This window comes from Anser cygnoides, chromosome 1, assembly GCF_040182565.1.
Source record: "Anser cygnoides isolate HZ-2024a breed goose chromosome 1, Taihu_goose_T2T_genome, whole genome shotgun sequence".
Classification (NCBI taxonomy): Eukaryota; Metazoa; Chordata; class Aves; order Anseriformes; family Anatidae; genus Anser; species Anser cygnoides.
In genome coordinates this window covers 109,601,037-109,622,734 of record NC_089873.1, presented here as the reverse complement: position 1 = coordinate 109,622,734, position 21,698 = coordinate 109,601,037, and positions in this window count along the sequence as shown.

Here is a 21,698-nt window from a genome sequence, read left to right as displayed (position 1 = left end):
TTTCTTCATATAGATACTTGTAAAAAATACTGGGCACCGAGTGATATCTCCATATCGCATATTAAATATCATTCAGATTATAATGGCTTGCAGTTTTTATGTACCAGTCTGGAATTTAGCTGATGGTTCAAATATTAATCCAGCAAGGCAATGGATACAGTAGACTCTGGATCCTTTCTGCTGAGTCCTGTCTACTCTGATTGGGTTATTGATCAATACTATTCTGAACATGACATTGGAATAAATGTTTCATTTTTAAAATCTTTAGTCTCATATATTTTATGAAACAATGTTCAAGTCATGAATGTATCTGATCTTAGGGGCACATAGGGCCTGATTTCCATATCTTAACCGTGCAAAGATAAGTTTCCCTGACTGGGGCAGATCTGATAATTATAGATAATTATTTCTGTGAAGATCATGACATATGAAGATTATAAGTTTTAAATATTGCTTGAAATGAAAAGTTATATATGAAGCATGAGATATATGCCTACTTTCAATAAATGGGAATTTATTTCTGTTGAATATGTGAAATACAAACTACACAGTGCTAAAGATGAGGGAGTTGATAACAGTAGATTTTTGATAAAGCTATATATATATATGTAAATATATATATATGTGTGTGAGTGTATAAATGCACATTTAACAGGAAATTGACACCTAACTGAAGTTTAAAGTATATATTTGATTGATTGATGCTAAATATATGTATATATTATGGCATTGATACCATAACAATATATAAACTGGAACTACTCAACCAAGGATTTGATCTCAGAAAATGTAAAAATATAGGAAAATGTTTGCAATTATAACATTGTTTTCTGTCTCAATAAGGAAATTATTACAGTAGGTAATTCTCCAGTAATCTCTTCCTGTATTTATATATGTATATATATATATTTCTACAGAAAACAGATACAAATATTTGATCCCTTAATTGAATGATTTGTGAAAAACATTGTAGTTACTCTTTGCTAACATCTTCCTACCACATGAAAAGTCAAAAAGATAGCAGAGATCATTCAGAGAGACAGGGTGACAACAGGAAAAATAAACTGACAGTGAACATTGTTGCATCAATAACTGAATAACTCAATTTGGCAATTATAAGTGAGCTTTGGCTATGTTATCATTTTATTGTCATGTCCTTAAATGCTATCATAGATTTATCTCCTGACAGCCTGCTATTTTACATGATGCCTGTTTCAAAGGAACCATTTGTGTACCTGCTTGATAATTTTTAACGTAGTCACCTAGTTCTCCTTCAGTTAGTATTTCAGAAATACTACTTCTAGCCTCCAGTTGACTATTATTAGGATTATGTATACTTTTTTTTTATTCTTATTTTATTTTTGACCTGTAGAATAGATATCATCACTTCTGTCTTGTTCCAGAGCACGCATATAATTTATAAAAGCAACTTCACTGCTGATTGAATAACTTGAGAGCCTTTCTCGAGTCTTCATTTATCTGCTTTATCTGCTAGTGTTTTCTACAGCTGCTGCTTCAGAGAATCTTCAAGAACCTCTCAAGCTTCTGTAGCAGTAAACACCTCTGGTATTAAATATGCCTGGTCAGGGTATAAGTGTGATAAAACAGTTAAAGCAGGTCAGCAAAAATTTCTGCTCAATTAGAATTTAAAGGTACTTGAAAAGAGCTGGGAGAACTTCTTGTAGATTCAGATAAAACCTGCCTATGTATGCCTTCATTAAAGATGCATTGTTTATATACCTTTGTACTTGTACTTTGTGTTTTCTGCAAATCATATTTCACAGCTGAGCAGTGTTTTGTTCTTGTTTCCAACAATAGATATTTAGTGGAAAAATCTCTTTCATTTAGTCCTCTAATCTTTTACTCTTATAGGAAAAGGTTAACATGGTGAGGATCTTATTTTCAATTCTATGTTGTATATTGTGACCTGTGGTTTTCTATTTAGGATGTACTGCTTCATGTGGACTTAGTTTCATGTTATAAGTTGTATTTATTATAATTGAAAGGACAAAAGTATTGACTTTCTATTAGTTAGAAATGATCACACACCTATGTTTTAGCCAGACTATTTCCCAGATTTATGCATTTTGCATCAGGATTCTGTAATGTGTGCTGTATGATACCAGCCTGTCCCAGAATTCAGCAGTTGACATTATTCAAAAATATTCTTCTTACCTAGTGATTTTTTAATTCTTATGCTAAATCCTTGGTATGTTACTGCATATCCGCTACATTTAGTAGCATTAAATAACTTTCTTGACAGAGATACTGGAGATTAGAGAGTATTCAAGTCCTTCACTATTTTAGCATTAAAATTATTTACAAAATACAGTTAAAATATTTTCAGAATTACCTATCATACAGCTAGAATCAAAATACTAGGAAATAAAACTTTTAATTAAAAGGGAAAAATAGCCACTTATTGCTAATCTCCGTCCTGATAAAAATAAAAATTTTATATATGAACATTCATTCATTTCTTTATTGGGAGGAAAAAATGCCTTGTTCTAAGTATGGTGCCAGAATTATTTAATGCTCTGTAGCCTGGGAAAAATACTAGAAAACATTTAAAGATGGAGGGATTTTATTTTTTTTTCTCCCCACTAATGCTAGGGGATGTGTCATAGTAGTAAACAGACTATTTGCACAAATATTCTTTTTCTGTTGCTGTTCAGGAGGACTCCTCAAAGTCCATAAGTCAAAGTGTGTTTAACAGTATTAGAAGAGTTCATCTACAAAAGCAGCACCAAAAGGTTAGGTATGACTAGACTGGTGATGTACTTGGATATACAAGACAAGGGGTTGAATGAAGATTAAAGTAGGGGGAACAGTAAAATCCCTTCCAAAAAAATCTCAGCATACAAAGTTTCTTAGTTGTATGTATTTCTTTGGAGACAGAGATCTAAAGGATTATAGTATTTTTGACCAAATTCTGTCATTAGTCATTTGATGGCATTTTTTCACCACTATGTTTTCTGTGCTTCCACAAAGACTTACAAATATAATGAATGGCGTTTTAAGAAAACACAAGGATTTTTCATTCCCTCATACTTATGGGAACATAACATGAATACACTGTACATTAGAAAGGAGATCAAAGACATTGCTTGACATTTCACTTTTATCACAGTGAACATTTTCCAATTTAAAACTTTCATGACTGTATTTATCCTTATAGATGTTACTGTCACAATCACTGTATAGGATATACTGCCATGCTCAATTTGGTCATATTTTTTACTCTCCTCTGGATTGTTATGATTTAATTGACTACAGGAGATGCAAGTGGATAAAGAATGCCAATTATATGACAATAAACTTTATGCTTTCTAATTATATTCAGTTTCTTTTAAGAAAGTGTGTGAAGTAGTAGATTTTCCTAATTAGTAACACTGTTACTAACATAAGTATTATAACATAAGTACGTAACTAATATGAATGAAATTTTCACAGAATTAAGCACTGTGCCTGACATTATATTTATAACTCTTCATAACAGAGTTGACTGCAAGGAGAGAAGACTATTCTGTATAGAAAAGCTTGCAGTAGATTTAGTAAATGAAAGAAATTCATTTTTGTGAAATTAACTATTAATGCGTCTAATATAGTGTTTGGCTTATGGTAAGGTAGTTTGGAAGTAAGGGAGTTGGGGTTCAGCCTGGAGAAGAGAAGACTCTAGGGAGACCTTAGAGCGGCCTTCCAGTACCTAATGGGGGCCTACAGGAAAGCTGTGAAAGGACTCTTGTCAGGGAGTGTAGTGATAGGACAAGGAGAAATAAATTTAATTGAAAAGAGAGTAAGTTTAGATTAGATATTAGGAAGAAATTGTTTACTCAGAGGGTGGTGGGGCACTGGAACAGGTTGCCCAGAGAAGCTGTGCATGCCCTATCTCTGGAAGTGTTCAAGGCCAAGTTGGATGGGGCTTTGAGCAATCTGATATAGCGGGAAGCATCCCTGCCCATGGCAGGGATTTGGAATTAGATGATTGTTAAGGTCCCTTTCAGCCCAACTATTCTGTGATTCTGTGAATCATTTCACCCCACAGTTAAGGCCATTTGTATTTTGCAGATTTAATAAAACTTAGTTGCTCTTCTTGTGTTTCCATAATTCATGAAATTATCTTTAATTACGTAAGTAGTGTAAATACATGCAATCACATTTATAAGGTATAATTGCAAAGTGTGATACAATAATTGTGATGGATAATGTCATAAAGGAATTCCTAGTAAACTTCTTAAACGTGTAGTCTATGAGTATCTAGAAAAAGGTATTTAAAGCTGAATATCAAAGTCATTTACATATCAATAGAAGGCAAATTGTACAAGAATAACTGCAGCTGGTCGAGAATGCCCAACAAAACAATTAAAAGCTGAGATGGTTCACAGAAACACTCTAGTTTGCCAAAGTTCAGGCAAGGTTTTCATTGCTTGGGAGGGACTCCATAACAATCTAAAAGTGGTTATACATTGGGACCCTATTTGTAGCTGTAGACTAGTCTGCAGTCTGGGTATTTTGGGACCAGACCTTGGCTTCCTACCTGGACTTCTGAGAAGCTGTATGTTAGCCTCATACGTTTTAGTTTACTAAAGCAAAGATTACAGATTACCTGCAGTCCTGGTAGGTACTTTTTGCTCAAAGTATGCATTGAGAATTTCATGGCCCTGTGGTACAGATGAGGTTTCTCCTCCCCCAGGGGTCTTCTCCAACTCTAGGGATTCCCAGGCTTGTTCTTCAAACCTCATGATTCTGCAGATGTTGATTTTCCAGGCAGTGCAACCACTCTGATTTTTAATCCTAATAATTTCAGATGTACAGGCTATGGCTGGGTTAGCTAATACTTTCACTGCCAGAACTGAAGAGGTGATAAACAGAGATGAAGGCAGGAACAGCTGGTACCAGTATCTATGTAAGCCACTCCACTTCAGGAATTCCCTATATAACTGTCTACAGATAAAATGAATTTTCTCAGGTGAATCTTACCTCAAGAAAATCAATGGAAATGTGATTTATGTTTTATGGATGGTAGGACTTTGTCTGTACCAACATATAAACAGATCCTGGCAAGGTTTTGATGTATAAAGTGGCTATGGCAGCTCTCTGCACCTTTACAAACCTCACATTAAAATAAGTAAGTAAATAAATAAATAAATAAAAAGAAGTTATCTGCAAATGGCGTATTTTCATGTAATGAGATTCTCTTTTATTTGTTTAACAGCACTGTGAAATTAATGCTTGTTCAATACATAAATTGCTTTCATTATGCTTGCTTTTTTAAAAGTTACTTATAGTCTGATTTACATTTTCCACATTAGACACTAACTTTGCATTCCATACTGTGTTAGATGACAGAGCTGAAACAAATTATATACATTTGAATACTGCTTTTCTTGACAGTAATAAGCAGTGTTTCAGTTAGATGCAGCTTAGGCATCAGGAGCATATTACTCTAATAGTATTACTCTGTCAGAAGAGAAGAATGATTTGTTCAGAACCAGAGACAAATATATTTAACATTAGTATGTCCCCTTAGTCTTAAAATAAGAACTAGGACCATTTGACAGTTATTATTGAGTATATAATTTCCCAGGCACTCATTTTAAAAAAAGGATATGCGTTTTTAAAAATGTCTGATCAAAAATATATATTCCTCCAAGAATTTCTTAGACTTTCTCTCCTTTTTTTCTTTTTTCTTTTTTTTTTTTTTTTTTTTTTTTTTTTTTCTTTTTTTTTTCTTTCCTTTGATACTATTTCCAAGCAGGAAGAATTAATAAGATTCTCTGGATTAATGGTGATTTAGAGAAAGAATGACATTGTTCTAACTTGTTGTGGCTTTGGAAATTTTAAGTGAATGTCATTACATGTGGTAGTCAGATCCTCTCCAACACCAATAAACTTGAAATACTTGAATATAAAAATAGAAAGGAGAATAATAATCCAGCAACTATTAATTGAGTTTCTCTGTACCACGATCCATTTGACTGTGTATTGCAATTAATATAAATGTTTTACCTGTGTATGTGTGTTAACCATTATAATTATGTTTGTTTGCATCAAACCTGTATCATGGTAATTCTATGCTTCAGGGAATTTTTTCTTCCTCCTTGGTATATAATATAACTTCAAAAGGAAGAAAAGAGGGAGAGCACTCATCATCCTCTGAAGCACTGAAAATTTGGCACAGATACAGGATGCAGCTCTCCTAAGTGCTGAGCTGGTGACAACCTGATTATTCTCATGGGGCATATAAGAATCTTTTATGAAGAATGAATGTTGCCTCAATTCGAACTGTTAATTGCACTGTCTCATCTTTTGGCTTGCCTTTTTATTTCCCTTCTCTTATAGTTTTTTAGTCTTCTCTGTTAATTTCAGTGAACAATCCTGTTCTCTGTTGACTTGTCCGGGTATGCAGAGTTGTTGCACTATATACGTTACACTCAGTCTGTAGAATGTTCTTACAGTGTAAGAAAATTCTAAAGTATGTGCTGAGCAGGGTTCTTGAGTTGTTCCAGGTATCAGTCCACCAAAAAATATAGGGCAAATTCCTCAGTACTGAGTTAATAACCAGTGACAACTGTTACTTCCATGTATACTCCCTATTATTGAGGCATGTTGCTTTGTTTAAAAACTGCTCTGGGGAAAAAACAAATAAAATTCTGAGGGTTTGATTAATAATAATAATAATAAAAAAAATACCAAAACCCCAGTCAGTTTTTGCATTCAGAAATATAATTTAAAAAAAAAAATTCTGCACATCCTTCCGTTGGTCTGATTTCAGCTTTACATGTAACATAACATCACACATCAAACTTTCAGTCCAAGTGAGTCACTAAATCCTCAATAGTTCCCTTGGAAATGTATGTCAATATGCTAGAAAAGAAGAGAAATATCAAATATTTTGATTTTCTTGCCTTGGAATAGCAGTTTAGCTTTTTAAATGTATTTTAATCCTTAAAATGTTTAGATTAACATATTAATAATATAGTAATTTCTGTGTTCATCACTATTTCTATGTGTTGTTCTATTTGCTGATAGATAGCTTAAGTGACAGCCTGACTTTTTTAACCAGAAAGCTTCAGTAAGGTATGAGGCTAAATAATATCTTAGGTGGACTAAGAGTAAAGTTCTGTAATTTTCACCTCTAAGTTCCTTGTTTAACTGAAGAAATAGATCTTGGATTCATGTAGAATCATGATTCTACAAACTTTAATTCTGAAATTTCAGAAATTGTATCTAACAGCAAATAGAGCTTAAGGGCAAAATGCATAGTATAACATTTGAAAAATAATTAGATCATTTCAGAGATTTTTAGTACAGGAAAATCAATTATACATGATTTCGATTCCTTGAAGTATGTTCATTAGTATCATTTGAGGATCTGTTCTTTAAAGCCATCTCTGGCTGATTAGAATTAATTGTTCTGGAGCAGACCTCAGACCTCCACTGCAGACCTCAGCAAACAAGCAAACACAATAGTTTTCATCAAATAGAAGAATGAGAAGTCAAATCTCTTTATCATGAAAACACACATTTTTTATTCAGGAAATTCATCGAGATGCCGTGATTATGTAGTTATGTAGTAAATTACAGTTTGGATGTGTCATTATCTTTTCCCATCGTAGATAAGGATCTCTCCTTGAATAGTATGTTTCTTAAGACACTTTAATGTGAACTTGTGAGTAAACAGAGATGGTACATAATAATGTTCATGATCATATTTTATATCGAATAGTTGTAGATTGTGGATTTTATCAGAGTGTGAATATGAAACAGTTTTACAGAAGTTTCTCCAAAATAATAAAGAGGGCTATTTATTTCTTAATATTTAATTTGTGCCTAAGATAGTTCTTAAATGGAGAATTTGATTTTTCACAGGTAAATTGTAAATTTCACAGGGAAAAAAAAAAATCTGTGGAAAGGTCTAAATTTCTGTCCAAAGTGGTTTGATAAACTCTTTTGTGTTGTTATGTTCAACATTTTCAATAATTTGTCTCTCACATTTCTATAATATAACTCAAATATTATATATTCAGAAGTAGGTAATGAGAAGGAAATAGTTCTTTGAAAAAATATGCTGTATGCAACTTGTTATTTCTAATCAAACATCATTACATATGCATCTACATTTTTCAGAAAGGTGCGCAAAGATTAAAATTTAGATACATGTACTTCTACTTAATAATTATATTTTGTAAGCCATCGAACGTTCTAACTTGGGAAATAAGTATGTGATTTAGTAGGTGGAAGACTATTATTAAATTCAATATTTAAAAGAACTACAGTCAACTGCAAAGGAAATGATTTAAATTAAACATAATTGCTGTTTGTGGCCAATATTCCTACCTGTGATTGAGTATCAAGTAGTGTTTTATTTCTAAATGGTTTTCAATGGGTTACTGTTCCTAATAGAAGCAGAGATATTTAATCTCTTTCCAAATTGCAAAGATGACTAAGATACAGATTCATAAATATATCATGTAAATGGAATAAGCAAAGGGAAAGAATATCTGTCACTGGTATGTTACGTAATTCAGTATGGGCTTAAATTACATGGCACTGAACCATTACTTTCTGATGAGAAAATATACATTCTTTAAGTGTTATTGATGATTAATAGTTATTTCCTTTGGGGATGAGTTTAACATCGTTTTGCAACATAGACATAAACATAAAAACAACCTTTGACTTTTAGATCCTTATAGTTAAACTTTCATGCTGTAAGTCCATTAACTGTCTTTTTATGGATCCTCAGATAAAAGTAACAAATTGCTGTTAAAGTTTTAGTCTGCTTTCTCCACCCACTGAAAATAAATATTTTTTTTTTAACCGCAAAGGCAAAAATCACTTTTTCTCTTCTTTTGTGAAAAATATACAAATGCAACAACATAAAAAGCACGTTAGTTTTATAAGCATCTAAAACACTACAGCAAATAAATGGTACTCTAACTAATATAATATTTCAGCTCAGAAATTATGATCCTATGTGATTTTCCTAAAATAACAGCATTTCTCTACAAATAGCTAAAGAGTTTCTGGACAGATAGCTCAGGTGTTATTCATCCTATTTTTGCCTTTTCCAACAACATATAATTAGATATATCTCTAAGAGTATATATGAATCACATTCATTATACACTTATATGTGTTTGTGTGTAAGCATCTATTGCTATTGTTCAGATAAACTATATTTCCTGTATGTTAAAATACCATTGATCCTAGAGAAAGAGAATAGTTTTATGTTCTCAATCAGTTCATTCTTACAGTTGTTCACTTTACCTGTCATTCAGTTCCAATAATGATTAAAATTTTGCTACAATGCATTTATATCCTGTAGATGCAAACACTCGTTAAATGGTCTTTAGAGTATGGTTATTATCAGAAATGTGGCTGTACTCATAGCATATTCTTACACTGTAAATATTTTCCTCTGTGTGCTCTGAGGCACGTTTACTGCATTACTTAGTTTGTCAACATGAAGGCAGATTAAATTCAGTACTAGCCAAGGTAATCCACATGACAAGACAATTTTAATAACTCATGCAAAATGTTAAATTGTAAATTAACAGTAACTGCTCAGGAAAAAAAGCACTCAGTGATGTGATAGGATGTTCAATAAAAACAAGCTAATTCTGGTATATAATAATAACAATAATAACAAGGTTGTTCATTATCAAAGAGTGAAGTTGCTAGTTTCTGTTCAGAAAAGAAGAATAATAAGGAAATGTTGTTATATTGTTACAGGAAAAAAATCTCATATTACATAATGTTAAGTGAATTCTCAATGACCCTTTTCCAAAACAAATAGAACTGGAAGAAATAGCAACTGGAAGAAAGGCAACTAACATTGTGGGGAAATGTGGAAAATACAGTGCCAAAGTTACTTCATTTTATTTAAAGGTTAATGTCATGAAAGAATAACATGGCTTATGGCTGGTGCTCAGGGGAGAACAATAAAAGTCATTTGCCTAATCTTCGTAGCTGTTTCTCACCCATAGTACAAGAACAAGAAGATCCAAGGAGGTCCTCGGTAAAACTAAAAGTCAAGATATTCAAAACTGATAAAAGACAAATATATATATATGTATTACAGTGGCCATGATTAAACAGTCAAGGTACTGACCACATTTTTTTTGTTGAAATTATAATTTCACCGAATAAAAACTTTTATATGAATACTAAGAAAGTGATTTTTATTGGTACTCTGGTTAAGATAAAGGTTCTGTACAAAAGATAAGTCAACTGAAAATGTGGAACTGGACAAAAGAAATTCATATTAATATCTGTTACGATTTGGTTTGCTATGGAATAAGTACTTTCCTTTAGATCATATACTATTGTTTTAGACATGATAAAGAAAATTGGACTATTGCACTGGCTCCAGATTTTGTGTCAGTCTTATTTAATACTTTGTTTCTATCCTTGTCCTACTTATTTGATTGATAGATCATTCAAGTTATATCAGCTATATATTTTAAGTACTATATGATCCCCACTGATTACAGTCTTTTAAGGGATGATTTCTGAAGAACTCATTTCTAAACCTGATATAGGATAGCTTCCAATGATTCATTCCTTTCTTTCTTTCTCATCAAATTCTTCAGTATTATCAAACACAACAAATACATCAAGTAGCAGAGATTTACCTTAAAATGGTAGGAAAACACAGGCTTGTTTAGATGAGTAAGTAATGAATTCCCCCAAGAGCTGAACTCTTAAGTAGTCTTTCTGTGACCTATTCCAAATATAAAGATAAGTGAAAATGTGCTTATGTTTATGTATAGAGACCTGCAAATCATTTGCAGAAGTGTGGCTGTTGGTAGCTGCTTAGCACTTGCTGTCATCAAGGCTCCATTGTAAATGGCTGTATATTAAATACATATAAAATGAAGCACCCAAACCACCAACTTTAGAAAAACTGAAAAGTATGTATAAATAGGTATTTGCTTTTTGGTTTGATTCTGAAATCTGATCCTGAGCTGTCATTGAAATTGAAATTTCAGTGCCAACTGAAACAACCCTAGCTCAGGTTAAACTGAAACTATAGCCTGGAGATACTAATATAAACAATGGTACATAATAGCTTTAGGTGCCTTTGATCAGACTCAAGTCATTAAAGTCAGTATAAAAAGAAAACCAAAATAAAAATGTGAAAGCGATCTAATTCCACAGATTAACTGATAGTTCTTACACTATCATAGCTACAACAATGAAACTGGAAATAATATGCAATCACCTATCTTTCTATTTCCATATCGCCTCCAAAAATATATACTTTTAAGATTGCACATAAGCTTGTTTATTCACATGTAATCATTGATTTGAGGAAAATGTTCAGAAGTTGAGGTAAAGTACTCTTTAACATTTTTATTACTTTTAAGGTTTATGATAGAAGCTGAATATTTCATGTGAACCAGTCCCCCAGTCCCCAACCTCAAAACACAGAATATCTAGCCAAGTAAACAAAGCAGAACCAGCAGAAGACACTAACACTAACAAACAAATAACTAACGTACATCTGTACAATTACCCAGCTAGGCAGGAGGGAATTACAAACCTTTTAATCCTATTAAAAGCACGTAAGATTGTACTTTGCATTTCAATTAGAAAAGAAAAAGATTTCTAAACGCTACTGCACTCCTGGAACAGCAAATTAATGGAGTGAAAATCTGATAGCACAGTAGAGAACAAATTCTTTTGTCATCTCATGCAGAAAAGTTTGAGGCTTTCCTCTTAGATTCCTCAAAACTAAAGAAGGAATGGATTTTTTTTGTTGTTTTTACCCTAAAAAGAAGTTTTTAAAAAGATTATGTTGTCTGCTAACTAAGTGACAGTTTTTGTGCTTATTTGGCAAATCAAATCTGTAAAGTAAGGCTCTTCTAACTGTTCCTTATGTCTTGATTGAAAGTCATGGTGAATTTTTATATTGAGGATTCATGACTGACTTCATATTCAGTTTGGGAAATATTAATCAGATGCCATAAGATAAAATAGGTAAATATATATATATATACATATATAACATATATATGTATATGTGTGTATGTATATACATATTAGACAAGGCATTGATTTTGTAAATTTATAAATTTCTTGCAGAAAGAAAAATGCACCATTCCGTAATACTGGAATCATATAGGATAGTAAACAGCAATAGAGTTATAGCCATAAAATTTGTTTGCTTAGATTTAAGGTATTACTTTGAGAAATACTGTTCAGCATAATATGGGACCTCTACAAATTTAGATGTTTATAGTGAAATTCAGCGTAATTATAGAGATGATAATGAAATATTATTTATAAGTATAAGGAAGCATTATTTTATAAATATTTTAACCAGTTTAGTGCAGTTAAGTATTAGGATTCAATTTGTAGAAAGGACTGGACTGTACCTATGATACTGGGCTATGCAAATCATACTGAAATCTTGTAAACTCTTTGTTTTTGAAAGCATACAGTGTTCTGTTGGAAATAAATTGCAAACTCTTCCGGGAAAAAAAAAACAAAAAAGAAAAAAAAGTAGTGAATATAGTAGCAATATATGTTTAAATATGGAAGCGCAATCGTGCAGACAGTAAAAGAAAAGTGAAAAGTGTTTCTTACCAGGCTGTAGTAACACTGAACAGAACTGACTCAAATTATTATTGCAGTTATGATGATTTGTACTAAAAGAACATGCAGTTGAAATCGCGGTTCCACTTTTTGCAATAGCATTTCCAGTTTCGCAATAGCATAAGAGGTATAGCCTCCTTTTTGGAAACAACACTCCTGGCATTTATTTTCTCAACAGTAATACGAGCTATTACAACTGTAATGAAACTGTTAAAAGTCAGCCTTTTACATGTTATATTTTGTGAATGGCATCACAGTACCAAATATTACAGATTTTCTCTTCACCAGAAAAGCTTGTGTAGTCAGCCAAGGCCAAATCCTCTGCAGGTATAAATGGGTACAGTTCTTTCTGTCTGGAAGTCTTTGTTGAACTGTGGTGGTTGGGCATTTAGCAAAATGCCCAGTGTTTCTTCTTCTCAGTGCCAATCAGTATTGTGAATTTTATCAGGCATGGATTTCATTCTTGCATGTGTGCATGAATCAATGTAAGGATCTTGAAAGTAGTGTCTGAGCTCTATTCCTTACAACAATTCTATATTCAGATTTTGTCTTACATCTTTTCCCAACACAACTTTAAAAAAACACCCTTTTTCTCTCTCTTTAGAACTGGTATTCAGACCATTGATGTGTAGTTGGGTGTGATTTCCCTGGTGACTGGGACAAAAATATTTATTGTGAACAGAATAAATGATTTGTATTGGTGCAAAAACAAATCTACTAACTTTCATTCGTGTTTTGATAAATATTCTATTAGTATTTATCAGTCCTTATGAAATAAGTGCTTCAGTGCCATATATATATATATATTTTTTCTTCGTGAAATATATGTAAATATAACAAAAGAAAAAAAAAATGACCCAGATTGCAAGCAGGTAAATGTGAGCTCGAAATGTAAGCAGCTTCGGAAACAAGAATTCTGCTAAATTTTGTTAACTAATACCTGAAATGAGAAAAGGTATATACCTTTCTCTGAAGAAAGACAATCTTTTTATTTTTAACAATGAATGGTTCTATTACAATTTGTCGTCTTCTGCTCCTTCCTGTATCTTATCTCTCTCATTGTGCCTTTTAGACATTGACTTCATTTTAGAATTAATGAAATTAAAATTGTTTCCTTGAAGAAAGCAAACAAATAAAAATATAGTCAGTTCTTACCTTCCCTCATTACACTGCTTCCTCCACCTTTCTGTCACTCAGGATCACACTATACAGTTATTATTTCTAGACAAATACATTCAGACTATTATCTAGTTATTAGTGTATTTTCCTTCATAGCCTTCTCACATGTCACAGACAAGAACATCCTTGTTCTGTATTCAAAACAACAGGAAATGAGTTTTGCTATACTGTAATACAAAAGAACAAGAGAATAAGAAAGGTGGACTACAAGTTCAGTAAGACTTCACAGTCTGTAAACGATATATGAGCACTATTTGATTTTTGAATCAAATATTTCTAGCTGAAATATTTCCTATGTTCAAGTACGTCCTATACTGAATATAAACAAATATATTTTCTGCAACAAGAACTTGCTAAACAACTCCCTTGTTATAGGCAAATCACTGCATATGAACTTTGTGTGATATGTGACCATATCACCCCTTCGCTGATGAATGTACTGGTGTAATCCCCCCACACACACCATTTTTATCAAAACACATTGTCCTGTTCTATTATTTTTTCCACCTTCAGGCATTTTTGTTGTGTTAGTTCTACCTTAGCTGTTCCCTCTTTGCATTTGCTCTCTTTCATCATAAAAAATAGAGCATATCATACAGTTTCTCCTTGTTTCAGACAGTTATTTGAATACAGGTATATCCAAGCTTCTGTCTTCAGTTACAGAGGAGCTCTCACACAGAGCTCTGCTTTGCTTTTATAAAATACCTTATACTCAGGAAAACCTGTGTAAAGTGATTCACAAGACTTCTTGTTCTGCAAGGGAAATTTTGACCTACGGGTATTGTTTTAGCTGCTAGAGTAAAAACTGCCCTTACATCTCTCAGATATTGGTTAATAAGCAGTCTCCAAAAACAGATTGAACCTCACCTTCTCTTCTCTCTGTGTTCTTTGCATGGTCTTACCTTGAGGTGCTTACATCTTTTTTGTTACTACTGACAGATTCTCACAATATGCGTATCAGAAATCTATGGAAGGATGACATTTTCAGTTAAAACCTCATACTAGTGAGAATTAGAGGAATGTATAGAATGTTATTCTACTGGAGATCCTTCACAGTATGCTCTCAACTCACAGTCAGTTAAAACCTAAAAACAGATAAATCTCCTGATGAACTTGGCAGGGTATGGTCAGAAACTTAAAAAATGAGTAGGTCTTAGTAGATGTGTATATATATATACATATGATTGAACCTTTTTCTTTGCTTTATTTTCTATTGTAAATTAGGAGAAAACTTCTGTGTATGTGCTATACACACATTTATGTATGCTATATTAAAAATTATTTTCAACTAAGTTACTTATATAGCAGAGAATAGTGCTATGGTGCATTGGTAGCCTTGCAGAAGGCATGTTCAAGGAGTTAGTTACCTTGAACAAGTCACGTCTGATCAATTGGACCTTGTACTTAGGGTTTGAGAACTTGTATGTGATTAATATAATCTGTACTTTACAATATCCTAGGGAAAGATAAACTGTATATGGAGCAAAGGGTGGAACATAGTGATCCTGACTAGGAGACAAATGTACAGCAAGGAGTTAGCGATCCACACAACAGTTAGCATAAGTAGGCATGTGCTATGGTCCCACATAGCCTTCAGGCTGTGTTGTGTTGCACAGGTCCTTGGTGCAGGATAAACTTGATCAGCTCATTGTAAAAGAGGAGCCTGGAGAGAGCTCCTATTGATACCTATCATGTCTTGTTATGAAGATCATAACAAGATGTTTGTGTGCAGTTTAAAAATAAATTTAAACAATGCAGACCACAGAAGCAAAAATAAAACTTCCCCATATTTCATATCCCATGCCTCTACACCCCTGATAATACTGTGACAAAGAAATGAGATCATCACTTCTGAACGTGGAATGAGGATATAGAAGGGAAGTAATCTAGAATGAATATGAAAGAGGGCATATATTCCACTGTCATAGTTTTATTACCATGGACTTGGAAGATTGTTTTAATAGAACTGGTGTCTCAGGCCAACCTACTTACATAATGTGGAGACAGAGATGAAAGACAAAACTTTTTTTCCCTATAAAATATAAAATATGTAATTTTTCAGAATTTCATAGTATTGTTCCTGTATTTTAAGAATTCTCCATTCTGAAGAGTTTAATAAATTCACTGTTTAAATTTGAAAAGCTATGTTTTAGATTCTTGAATTTACTAGATTATTAAAGATTTGAAAGATTCAAAGTGAATATTAGGCCAGCATTCGAAGCCAATAAAAGGAATTATATGAGAAGTGAAAATTTCAATAATTTTTCTACTTTCATGCTTGATTCTACAGTAGTAGAAAAACTAGGTTTTTGTTCTAAAGAGAAAACAAAAAAACTATATATAGTTGTTCTTTAGTTTGGGGAAGAGGGAAATGCTGGCAAGCATTATGTGCTGCAATTTCAAATCTTGTAGACCAGCCAAGTTGTCCATTCTTTTGGTAAAGCGTTTGTCTATTTGCTATGTTTCCCTTAATATTTCCTGGGAAATCTCCCAGTATTTCACATCCATTTTCCATTTTTTTCTGTGATGTCTGTAATCATAAACTTAAAGCTAGCCTGCACAAAAGTAAGAATACTAATGATTAAAAATAAAATGTCAGCTATGGAGATACCCTGGGTCAGTGGATTGATGGGGAATTTTCTTGAAAGTTGAATATGGACAAAAATTAAGTTTCCTCTAGGATTTGATTTCCTTATTTAAAAACAAACAAACAAACAACAAGCCAACAGTTATTTATTTGCTATTCTAGTTTTGTCTTTATTGTTATATGACTTTTCAGCCCTACTTGTGAGCTCAGTATGTGCCCTAGATGCATTTTGATTTTTGCTGATATTTCTCTAACATATCAATACTATTCTTAGTTCAATCATCCATTGCTATTTTTGTTTTTATTATTATTCTTTATCTCCTCAACTATCTACTTTCATTGTAGAATTCACTGAAATTAATATATATATAGTCAAATTCTAGAGCCAATATCAAGCGAGTTTTTAAAAATGAAAAAAAAGGACATAAAAAAAAAAGCTATGCACTTTAACCTTTTAAGTCTGAGTGTTCCAACATCTTGCTACAAAGTTTGTCTTTTCAGTGTGACTACCTATTTACTCATGTGTGACTACTGTACAAGATGAGTTCTCATATGATCATGAGCTTCAGATAGTGCACAGGGATTTTAATTCACTAAATTAATAAATATTTTGCCTTTTTATATTTTGACCAACAGCTTAACTCTGTTTTAATGTAGCCACGTTCTGTCTACTGCTAGGTCAACCAGTTTACTGTGTTTCCTTGCATGCTTTTCTAGCACTAACTTGTTGCTTGCAGATTTGCACCCCTTCTCTTTCTGCTTTATGAATAAAAACAATTATAAAGCTATTTCTTAATCTTTATCAGATTAAATTTACATTTATATAAATTTAATAGTTAGACTGGAAGATTGTTCTGTCTGTTTTTAGAGTGTGCTATGGAAATAAATAGGAAGAAGTTATTCTTTGGCCACTTTGGAAATTCATTAAAATGGTTTACTTAAAACAATAAAGGGGAAAAATGAAAAGAAAAGCTATTTTGTTCTGATGTCCCTGTAGCAAATGTAGATTGACAGTGCAGAATGGTTTATTTATCTTTTAGATGCTTTTTAAATTTTAATTCCTTAAATTTTCAAATACTTCATATATTTACTGTTTGGTTAACAATAAAAGATCTGTAAATAGTTACAGGGAAATTCTTCTAAGATAGTTTTACAAATCTACATCATAAACCCCTATATTTGAGATAGATTTTGGATATCTTGTCTAGTCAACAGAGAAAAGCTGTCACTTCTCACATAGTTCATCAGATATGTTTTAGACATCTACCATAAGATTAACTGCAGTATAGGCAGGTTGAAGGAAATCTGCTCATCTCCAATCAACTACTGCTCATCTCAATCTACTCAATACAAATGTATCTCTTGTTTCTTATGCACTAATTCCTTTCCTGTGTATATGAAACAGTTAAACATTTTCAGTGACTTTAAATATGGCTTAGAAAAATCTGCTTATTTGACTGTTATGTTGTCAATGACTTTGGGTTAATATAGTTTGTCAATCACATGATAAATAGTCTCCACATATCTTAAGTCATATTTTTGCAGCCAATATCCATGTCTCTTCTGAGGTTACTGATATTACTGGCTAATTATAAAGTAGTCACTGCTTAATGATCGAGACAAACTTATCTCTTTGTTTATGTCATCAAAACTTATCGTGTCAGTGTCTCAAATGCCTCATTGTCACACAGACTTCTAAGACTATAATCAATTCTAATTTTATCTATTTTTGATAAAATAACTTATTTTTCCTCACTCATATTCTGTACTCTCTGGAATTTTATTGTTATGTCTTTTAATAGTTCTCTTTTTTTTATCTTCATATCAATTTTTTACTATCTCCTTTCATTTTTCAAGTTCTTCCTGAACAAGCCCACTAGCTAACATGGATTTAAACTCCACTTCTAAATAAATTAATCTTAAACTTATCAATCTTTCATATTCCTTATGTTCAATCTTATATTTTATTGGTCTTCAGAATCTCTCTCTCTGTCCCAGAAGGCCAACATGGTCAAATTAGATCTAATTTTCTTCCTGAAACCTTATTGAGTATATACTTGTTTTTTTGTTTGTTTGTTTTTTGTTTTTTGTTTTTTTTTTTCTGTCTATGAAGTTTCAATCTTCCTGTCTTTAAAACAAAAAACAGTTAGGATTCTATCTTTTCTTTTCCTTTCCTCAGTGTATACAGACAGTAAGTAAAGCACCCTTCTAAAATTTGTTTCTTTTTTTCCCCTATTGACAGACTGCAGGTCCATGCACTTTAGTTTTTATCCTTAGATGCTTATCTCACTGATACTAACAGTATTCTTATCAGGTCTACAGGCAATGACACTAACAGTACCCTCTTGCTTGCCTACCATTTTGGTTGTGTTGGTCTTCTGATATCATAGCATTGTTTTTTCCTATGTCTCTATGGTCCACCTTTAATATCCTTGGAAGCTCTTGAATGCAAATATAAGACAGAGTATGATAGTTTTCTTGATCACATTCTGTTTTACTTCTATATTTCTTCTCTTGTCTCTGAATATTGATAGCATCAGTCATACTTGCACCTGTAAAGAGCTGACAAAGGAAGTAATTTCCTGTGTAGTACAAAAACTTATATGGATTCTCTGAAGTTCAAAAGCTATTCCACATGTTCCTGGACCATCTCTTTTATCTGTCGTTCAGATGTCCCAGTCTTTAGCAAAACCTTTAGTTTTCAAATCTTCTAAACAACATACCTTCAAGTCTCACTTATGAGATAAAAAATAATATCAATACATCCACTAATACATGTGTATCACCAAACTTTGTTAGCAAAATCAGATGAGCTGATCTTTAAAATGTGGTCTGCTTTAATGCATTAATGACTATATTATTTCCACTTTCTTCCGTATTCTCAATCGTGATACTGCACTGTATTGAAATAAAATTAAATTAGAACATTCTCTGAGAACAGACTGTATTTCTGATTAATTTATGAGCATCTTGAGGAAATTTAAAATAATCAGTCTCTTGTTTGCCTTTCATAACTTTTTTTTTCTTTTTTCTTTTTTTTTTTTTTTCTGTAATTCAAATTAGTACTCCTGGGAAGACCAGTATTTTTTGATGAATATAGTAGACATGGTTTATTACTACCTGGTGTGCTTAACTGGAATGTCAGTGGATAACATTGGCTTGCCAACCTGCTGTGAAAGAGGACAGAGTGGCAAGGAGATTAATCCATAGTAGCTGTGAGATGAAGCATAAGGGAAACCTTATCCTCCTAATCTTATGCATGAAAGCACTGGATGGATTGTCATTTTAATCCTCCTGGCTGAGGACAGTGAAATCTTCAACAACCCCAACTGTTGTACATACATAATCATTGTCCATCAATATGCATTATAACCATCTGGTTAGATAGCATTATTCCTGTTCAGAACGATTTGACAGTTAACTAGAGTACAAATGCCATTTCAGTTACTTGGGAAACCTTCAGCTCCACAAGAGCCCCTTTTTCTGTTGGAAAGAGTATCACTTTAACCTCCAGACTTTATCATGTCAGTCAAACCTGCTCATAGTAGCATTGCAAAAGCCCACATGAAACAACCACTAGTAAACACCTTTGTAACTAAAGACAGGCACATGCACAATGTCAAAATGTGTAATAGGTTACATTAAACAAACACTTACAGAACCTCTATATGAAAAACCCTTGGGGGAAAAAAAAAAGATGCCAGATCGTGGTATCATGATCTTTTTTCCTCACATAGAAGCAAGAGCAAAAATATATAAATATATAAAAATATAAACAATCTTGACTGATTGTTTACACTTGACTCCATAGAATTAAAAATCAATGCATTAAAAACACATTTCTCCTGAACAGATTTAATTCTGAGGCTGTGTATGTATTCTTTCCAGAGAAGTTTACATTCTATCCAAAGCTTTGTAAATATTTTTTTAAGTGTAATATGAAAGTCCAGTTTTAAAGGCCCTAAAAATCTATGTAGAATAGAAAGAACTACCTAGGGAAACACTTTTTGCTTTACCCATTAAGCACCCCAAATTTCTGAAGGAGCATGCTTTCTGATTGAGACAAACCAGATCATTTGACCCCTCAGCTGAATATTTCCTCAGGCAGACATCTCATATTGAAATTCAAAGGTATGATGTTAGGTTGGAATTCTAAGCAGCATTTTCAACATGAGGCCTATGCAAAGCAGAGGGCTATTTTTGGAAATAGAATCTGTTCATCACAATGGAAACTAGTCAAAAATTTAATTGAATCAAATTTAAGAAGTGTAGGAGAATATTGAAAAGAAAAGAAAGTATTTAAGTGTTATTATTTTAAATAATTATTCATTAATAATTGATTGTTTGTTCTTTGAAACACAGGAAAAGATTCACAGATTCACAGATTCACAGATTTCTCTAGGTTGGAAGAGACCTCAAGATCATCGAGTCCAACCTCCGACCTAACACTAAGTACTCCACTAAACCATATCCCTAAGCTCTACATCTAAACGTCTTTTAAAGACCTCCAGGGATGGTGACTCCACCACCTCCCTGGGCAGCCTGTTCCAATGCTTAATAACCCTTTCGGTAAAGAAGTACTTCCTAACATCCAACCTAAAACTCCCCTGTCGCAACTTTAGCCCATTCCCCCTCATCCTGTCACTAGGCACGTGGGAGAATAGACCAACCCCCACCTCTCTACAGCCTCCTTTCAGGTAACTGTAGAGAGCGATGAGGTCGCCCCTGAGCCTCCTCTTCTCCAGGCTGAACAAGCCCAGCTCCCTCAGCCGCTCCTCGTAAGACTTGTTCTCCAGACCCCTCACCAGCTTGGTCGCCCTTCTCTGGACTCGCTCGAGCACGTCCATGTCCTTCCTGTAGCGAGGGGCCCAAAACTGAACACAGTACTCGAGGTGCGGCCTCACCAGAGCCGAGTACAGGGGCACAATCACTTCCCTCGACCTGCTGGCCACACTGCTTCTTATACAGGCCAGGATGCCGTTGGCCTTCTTGGCCACCTGAGCACACTGCTGGCTCATATTCAGCCGACTATCCACCAATACTCCCAGGTCCTTCTCGGCCAGGCAGCTTTCCAGCCACTCATCTCCCAGCCTGTAGCTCTGCTTGGGGTTGTTGCAGCCCAGGTGCAGGACCCGGCACTTGGCCTTGTTGAACTTCATGCAGTTGACCTCAGCCCATCGCTCCAGCCTATCCAGATCCTCCTGCAGAGCCTTCCTGCCCTCGAGCAGATCGACACACGTACTTAGCTTGGTGTCATCTGCAAACTTACTGAGGGTGCACTGGACGCCCTCATCCAGATCATCGATAAAGATATTAAAGAGGACCG